Source organism: Symphalangus syndactylus, chromosome 12 (assembly GCF_028878055.3).
Source record: "Symphalangus syndactylus isolate Jambi chromosome 12, NHGRI_mSymSyn1-v2.1_pri, whole genome shotgun sequence".
Classification (NCBI taxonomy): Eukaryota; Metazoa; Chordata; class Mammalia; order Primates; family Hylobatidae; genus Symphalangus; species Symphalangus syndactylus.
The window spans coordinates 45910935-45918035 of record NC_072441.2 but is presented as its reverse complement, the minus strand read 5'-3'; positions in this window follow the sequence as shown (position 1 = coordinate 45918035).

Genomic DNA, 7101 nt, shown 5'->3' with positions numbered 1-7101 from the left:
CAGAAGTGAAGTTCCACAGATGTCCACCTGCCAATCTACCAACATCTATATGCACAGATTCTGCTTTCTTTCCAACTATAGTAGGTGAACTGTGTATAATCCTATGTAAGACCAGCCCTCAAATGGACAACAGAGCCCATCTCCTCTTGCTTACCCAAGAATATAGCTCCACCGGCCAGTCGCGGTGGCTCATGCCTGTAATCCCAGCACTTTGGGAGGCTGAGGCAGGCAAATCACAAGGTCAGGAGATCAAGATCAGCCTGGCCAATATGGCGAAACCTCATCTCTACTAAAAATACAAAAAATTAGCCAGGTGTGGTGGTGCACACCTGTAGTCCTAGCTACTTGGGAGGCTGAGGCAGGAGAATTGCTTGAACCTGGGAGGCAGAGGTTGCAGTGAGCCAAGATCACGCCACTGCACTCCAGCCTGGGCAACAGAGCAAAACTGTGTCCCCAAAAAAAAAAAAAAAAAGAAATATATATATATATATATATATATCTCTCCACCAATTATTTCCTGACTCTTACAATCTTCAATTTTTTCCTCTCCACTGAATATTCTCAATTGCAAATAAATATGCCATTATTTCTGTCATCTTAAAATCTCTCCATCTCCTCTCCCACTCCAGCTAACAATCTGTTTCTCTGCTCTCTTTACAGAAAAACTCAAAAGGATTGCCTGTAATTTCTGTTGCTAATGCCCTTTTTTCCCATTCTTTATCAAATTTATTCCAATCAGACTTTTTCATTTCCACCATACCACAGAAATTGCTCATGTCAAAGTCATTGGTAAATCCAGCAAACAGCTGTCAATACTAATTTTACTTGGTCAATCAATAGTACTTGTTACAGCTGATCATTCCCTCCTCCTGGAAAAACTTTCTTTCCTTGGCTTCCCGTATCATGCTCTCATGGTTTCCCTCCAACCTCACTGGTCATGTATCAGCATCCTTATTGGTTCTTCCTCAAAACCCAACCTTTTAATCTTGCTTGGAGTGCCGCAAGCTCAGTCCTTGGACCTCTTTTCTTCTCTGAGTGTATTTGTTACTTTGGTGTCCTCCTTAACTCATAGTGTTAGATATCATCCATGCACTGACAAATTCCAAATATCTATCTACAGCCCTGGCCTTTCCCCTGAACTCCAAACTGGTATAACCAATTGCTGTTTAATATTTCCAGTAATAGACATCTCAAATTTCACATGTCCAAAACTGAACTTCTGATTTCCCCTCCCAATGCTGCACCATCCATAGTCTTCCTTATCTCAATTAAAGATCACACATATTTTATTTAAATACTTTGACTGTCTTACATACCCTTCTCATCCATCAGGAAGTCTTGTTGCCTGTACTTTCAAAATATATCCAGAGTCTGACCACCTTTCTGGTTTGAGCCACCATCAACTTTCACCTGGATTATTACAATAGACTCCTAACAGGTTTCCCTGTTTTCACCTCGCCCCTAAGGTCTTTTTTCAACACAGCAACCAGGGTAATCCTTTGAAACAGAAGTCAGACTGTGTCTTTCCTTAGCTTAAAACCATATAATTGCTCTCAAAAAGAAATAATAAAAAAACAGGCCAGGCGCACTGGCTCAACGCTTATAATCCCAGCACTTTGGGTGCCCGAGGTGGGTGGATCTCCTGAGGTCGGGAGTTCAAGACCAGCCTGACCAATATGGAAAAACCCTGTCTCTACTAAAAATACAAAATTAGCCGGGCACGGTGGTGGATGGTTGTAATCCCAGCTACTCAGGAGGCTGAGGCAGGAGAATTGCTTGAACCAAGGAGGCGGAGGTTGCGGTGAGCTGAGATTGCACCATTGCACTCCAGCCTGGGCAACAAGAGTGAAACTACGTCTCAAAACAAAACAAACAAACAAACAAACACCATCTAATGGCTCTCAAACCTCTCAGAATTAAAGCTAAAATCCTTATGATAGCCAACATGGTCCAATTCCCCCACGTATTGGTCCATTCTCACACTTCTATGAAGAAATACCTGAGACAGGAAAACTTATAAAGGAAAAAGGTGTAATTGACTCACAGTTCCACATGGCTTGGGAGGACTTAGGAAACTTACAAGCAGGCAGAAGGCAAAAGAAAAAGCAGACACCTCCCCCCACGGGGCGGCAGGAAGGAGTAAGTGCCGAGTGAAGGGCAAAACCCCTTATAAAGCCATCAGATCTCGTGAGAACTCACTCACCATCACGAGAACAGCATGGCAGAAACCACCCCCATGATTCAACTGTCTCCACCTGTTCTGCTCTTGACACGTGGGAATTATGGGAATTACAATTCAAGATGAGATTTGGGTGAAGACACAGCCAAACCATATCATCCCATTACCCATCTGGCCTCCTCTGCTACTATCTCTCCCACTTGCATCCTCTGTTCCAGGCCCATCGGCCCCCTCCTTGCTTCTTTTACCCGTCAGGCATGCACCTGCCTCAGGGATTTTGCACCAGCCTTTATGTCTGGCATGCTCTCTCTCCCCAGTGTCTTCATAACTATCTGTCCTCCTTCAAATCTTAGCTCAACTATCATCTTTCAAAATAAAGCCCACCCTGACTTTCTCCTTTAAAATTGGAACCACTCCTAATGCCAGGCACAGTGGCTCATGCCTGTAATCCCAGCACTTTAGGAGGCTGAGGTGAGTGGATCACTTGAGGCCAGGAGTTCAAGACCAGCCTGGCCAACATGGTGAAACCCCCGTCTCTACTAAAAATACAAAAATTAGTTGGCTGTGGTAGTGCACACCTGTAATCCCAGCTATTTGGCAGGCTGGGGCAGGAGAATCGATTGAACCTGGGAGGAAAAGTTTGCAGTGAGCTGAGATCGCACCACTGCACTCCAGCCTGGGCAACAGAGTGAGACTCTGTCTCAAAAATAAATGAGTAAATAAAATGAAATAATAAAGTTAATTAAAAAATAAAATTGGAACCACTCCTGATCCCTCTTAGTCTCCTCTATGCTTTTTGTTTTTGAGACAGGGTCTCACTCTGTCACCCAGGCTGGAGTGCAGTGGTGTACTTGGGCCACCCATCCTCAGATGATCCTCCTACTTCAGTCTCCTGAGTAGCTGAGACTACAGGTGCATTCCACCATACCCAACTGATTTTTGTATCTTTTGTAGAGACAAGGTTTCGCAATGTTGCCCAGGATCTCCTGTCCTTTTTTCGTAGCACTTCTCACCTTCTAACGTACTATCTAATTTACATATTTATTATTTCTATTGTTCATGGCCTTTCTCTTCTCACTACAATGTGAAGTCCACAAGAGCAGAGATTTTTGTCTGTTTGGTTCGCTGGTGAATCTTTAGCACCTATTACAGAATGGTGTCTAGTACCTATTAAGCACTAATAAATATAAACAAACATTGAAGCGTCGATCATCCTCATATATAAGGCCCCTTCTGGCTTATGTCTTAGTGATAACATAATCAGACTTCATTGAATGTTATCAGCCATAAGATATATAGTACCAATGGGGGCTTCTATTTTGATTAAAATTCTTAGCCTTATTACTTTTAGGCTTGAACTACTTTATTTCAAGCTTTAGTCTTCTGGGTCCAAGCTAATTAGTTTGTCTGAGAAGTATTTGCTAGAAATAAAAGTTTAACAGCTAAGTTTGCTAACAAGTTTTCATTTGGGAGCTCATGTATTACTACCAATCATTTGTTACTAGAACAAATAAGGCTGTTTGAGTTGTGCTTTTAAAGGTGCCTATGCGATTCAGGTCCAAATATATTGAAATTGAATACACAAATGTATTTGGCAACTCTATAACAGCCCAACTCTCTGATTCACTACTCCCTAGAATTCCTGCACAGGAATATGTTCAATTTACATTCCTGCTTAAGAGTCAAAACATTCCTAATTCAACAGCTGCAAGAAAGTTATAATGAAAAATTAACTCCATAAATTATTGATTCTTGGATTGAAAATGTATACCTCAACTTGAAAGCGTAGAATCAATAAAAAATATATATTTCATAAACCTTGCAATGCCATATTTCCACATTAATTGCAAAATGACAAGCTATTAGGAGACTGTGCAAAGAATAACTTAGTTTTCTGTGTGAGATGCCTCAGTTTCACAAGCAGCGGCAAGCCCTCTAATCTTCCTAGTCTGAATGCATGGATCTATGATAATGAATGAACTTCAATATTTTTCCCTTTTAGTCAATTGCAAACATTGACAAGAATTTTCTTTTGAGACTCCACTATCTCTTTTTTTGTTTCCTGCTTCATCCTTGCTGTTTTTGACTTTGATGTTGTAACCTGTCAAAAAGAAACACACACACACACACAAACACACACACACACACACACACAGGGAGACAGAGAGAAAGAGAGTAAGGGAATTGTAGGGGAAATCTGATGAAAGAGAAGTGGCTGTTTTCAAATCCAGCCCTTCACCAGTTTTCTTTGATATGGGTAATGGACACAATACTATATCCTTAGATCCTGACTATGTATATAAATTCTTATTTTTAAATGGTTGGATTTAAACAACTTATTATTTTGAAAACAACAGGCTCAGTTCAATTAAACCATAAGTTATTTTAAAAATAGCTGGTTTGGCCAGGCATGGTGCCTCATGCCTGTAATCCCAGCATTTTGGGAGGCCGAGGCGAGTGGATCACTTGAGGTCAGGAGTTCGAGACCAGCCTGGACAACATGGTGAAACCCTGTCTCTATTAAAAATACAAAAATTAGCCAGGTGTGGTGGTGCGCACCTGTAATCCCAGATATTTGGGTGGCTGAGGCAGAAGAATTGCTTGAACCCAGGAGGCAGAAGTTGCAGTGAGTCAAGATTGTGCCACTGCACTCCGGCCTTGATGACAGAGCAAGACTCTGTCATAATAATAATAATAATAATAATAATAATAATAATAATAATAATAAAATAGGCTGGGTGCGGTGGCTCACGCTTGTAATCCCAGCACTTTGGGAGGCTGAGACGGGTGGATCACCTGAGGTCAGGAGTTCGTGACCAGACTGGCCAACATGGTGAAATCCTGTCTCTACTAAAAATATAAAAAATTAGCTGGGTGTGGTGGCACACGCCTGTAGTCCTAGCTACTCAAGAGGCTGAGCACGAGAATCGCTGGAACCCAGGAGGCAGAGGTTGCAGTGAGCCGAGATCATGTCACTGCACTCCAGCCTGGGTGACAGAGCGAGACTCTGTCTCAAAAAAAGAAAAAAAAATCTGGTTTTTTGGTTTCAAAATCTTTTCTATTTTCAAATAGGTTCAAATATGTATGTATATGGCTCAGATAATCAAAGCAAAACATATTTAGTTTTCTAGATTGTACTTTCCCATGTCACTGGTTCCATTCACCCTCTTTGACTAAATCCCTCCCTGGTTCTTAGCTGACTGTCATGATAATGCCTTGTGCTTTAGCTGCTGTTGGTGTAACGCGACTACTGGGCATAGCTATGATTCAGTGGTAAATTCCTGAAAGTTTAGAAATTTTGACAGATTCTTGGTTTTGGCAAGAGGAACTGCCTTCAGTCCTCCGTCATACTGTAAAAACAACTAAGATGAAAACTCAATGCACCAAAAAACAGCTAAATCTAAGAATAAAAATTCCTAAATTTAAAGCATATTGAGCTACATAAAGAAAGGCCTACCTAGGCTTCTCTTCAAAGCTAGTCAGGTTTTATCATATGAATCAGACACTGTCTGAAAAAGGATAAAGGTACATAATTACCTATTTGCCACCTGCCTCAGATCAGGGGGTCTATACCAGCTAGGAACTTCGTGGTTATCACTTTCCCTGGTAGGCACTGCGGTTTTGAGGCAGCCAGAGATGTATGAATCACCTCTTCTTCTCTTCCTCCCTCTACCTCCATGAACCCTCTCCTGTTGTTCTACATCCATAGAGAGAAGAGCTCAAAGGAAACAGCTGAGCAGGAAGTAAGGAGCAGACTACATGTTGAGAAATGCAGTGCCCCAGTATATAGCACCATAGTTAGGGGCAGAGAGAGGATGAACCTAAGAACAATGCAAGATGGGAACTGTAGTTTTTTGTGTGTTCCATCATTTTAGAGTTACAAATGATCAGACAATGGGGTGGGAAAAGCCAATAGAGGGAAACCACAATAGGTGAATGCCTAGTAGACATGGAAATTGAAATGAGAACTGGCATATATACAAGTGGATAAGTAGCAGGACCAAGAGAAATATATACATTTTATCTGTTGATAAACACTAAGTTTGAAGACTCTTATTTACGGAAAAGTAAGTAAAAGAACAACAATGACAAAATGCCAGCATGGAGTCTGTGAAAATAATACCTCAGAACAAGGGAAAGGAAATAACCACATAAAGAACCAAAGGAAAAGCATAAAAATGATCTACTGCAAGACCGACCAAAAAAAAAAAAAATCTTCAAGAGACTACTTGCATCTGCAATAGAGCTCAAAAAGCTATTCATGTTCTACAAACATGCATCTATAAAGTGGAAGAAGAAAGAGGTTGAAATGGAAAGCCGATACAATGTTATGAATGAAATAAGGAAGGATTGAAATAATACAAGAATGCAAATATAGAATTAAAATCTATATTGGCAATAAAGACTTGATTCTAGGAGAATATTGAATCAGTAAGGAGGACTATTTTAGCACTCCAGAATGAAGAGAGAAAGAGCAGAGGTAGGTGGCTGAGATAAAGTTAAAAAAAGAAAAAAAGATAATCGGTATTCATGAAGAAGAGACCAAAACAAATGGAAGAAAATTAAATATGTGATGGGAAGAACAGTTTCTTGATGAGCAAAAAAAAAAAAAAAAAAAAAAAAAAAAGCCCATAGATGGAGGTAAAAAGGAATAACCATTTTTCCTGCGAAATAAATGATGAAAGCCTACATCTAGACTTGGCCTGACAATGTTTTTAAATTACAAGGCTACGGAAGATGACTTACAAACATCCAAGAAGGAAATAAAATATGTTACCTAGAAAGAACAAAAACATCACGTCAGTCTTGGACTTCTTTGCTGCCACATTGAATTACAGGATATAATTATTCAAAGCTATTTTTTTCAGTAACTAAGAGAAAGAAAGAACTGGCAGTGAACACTAAAACAAGTTAATTGAAGA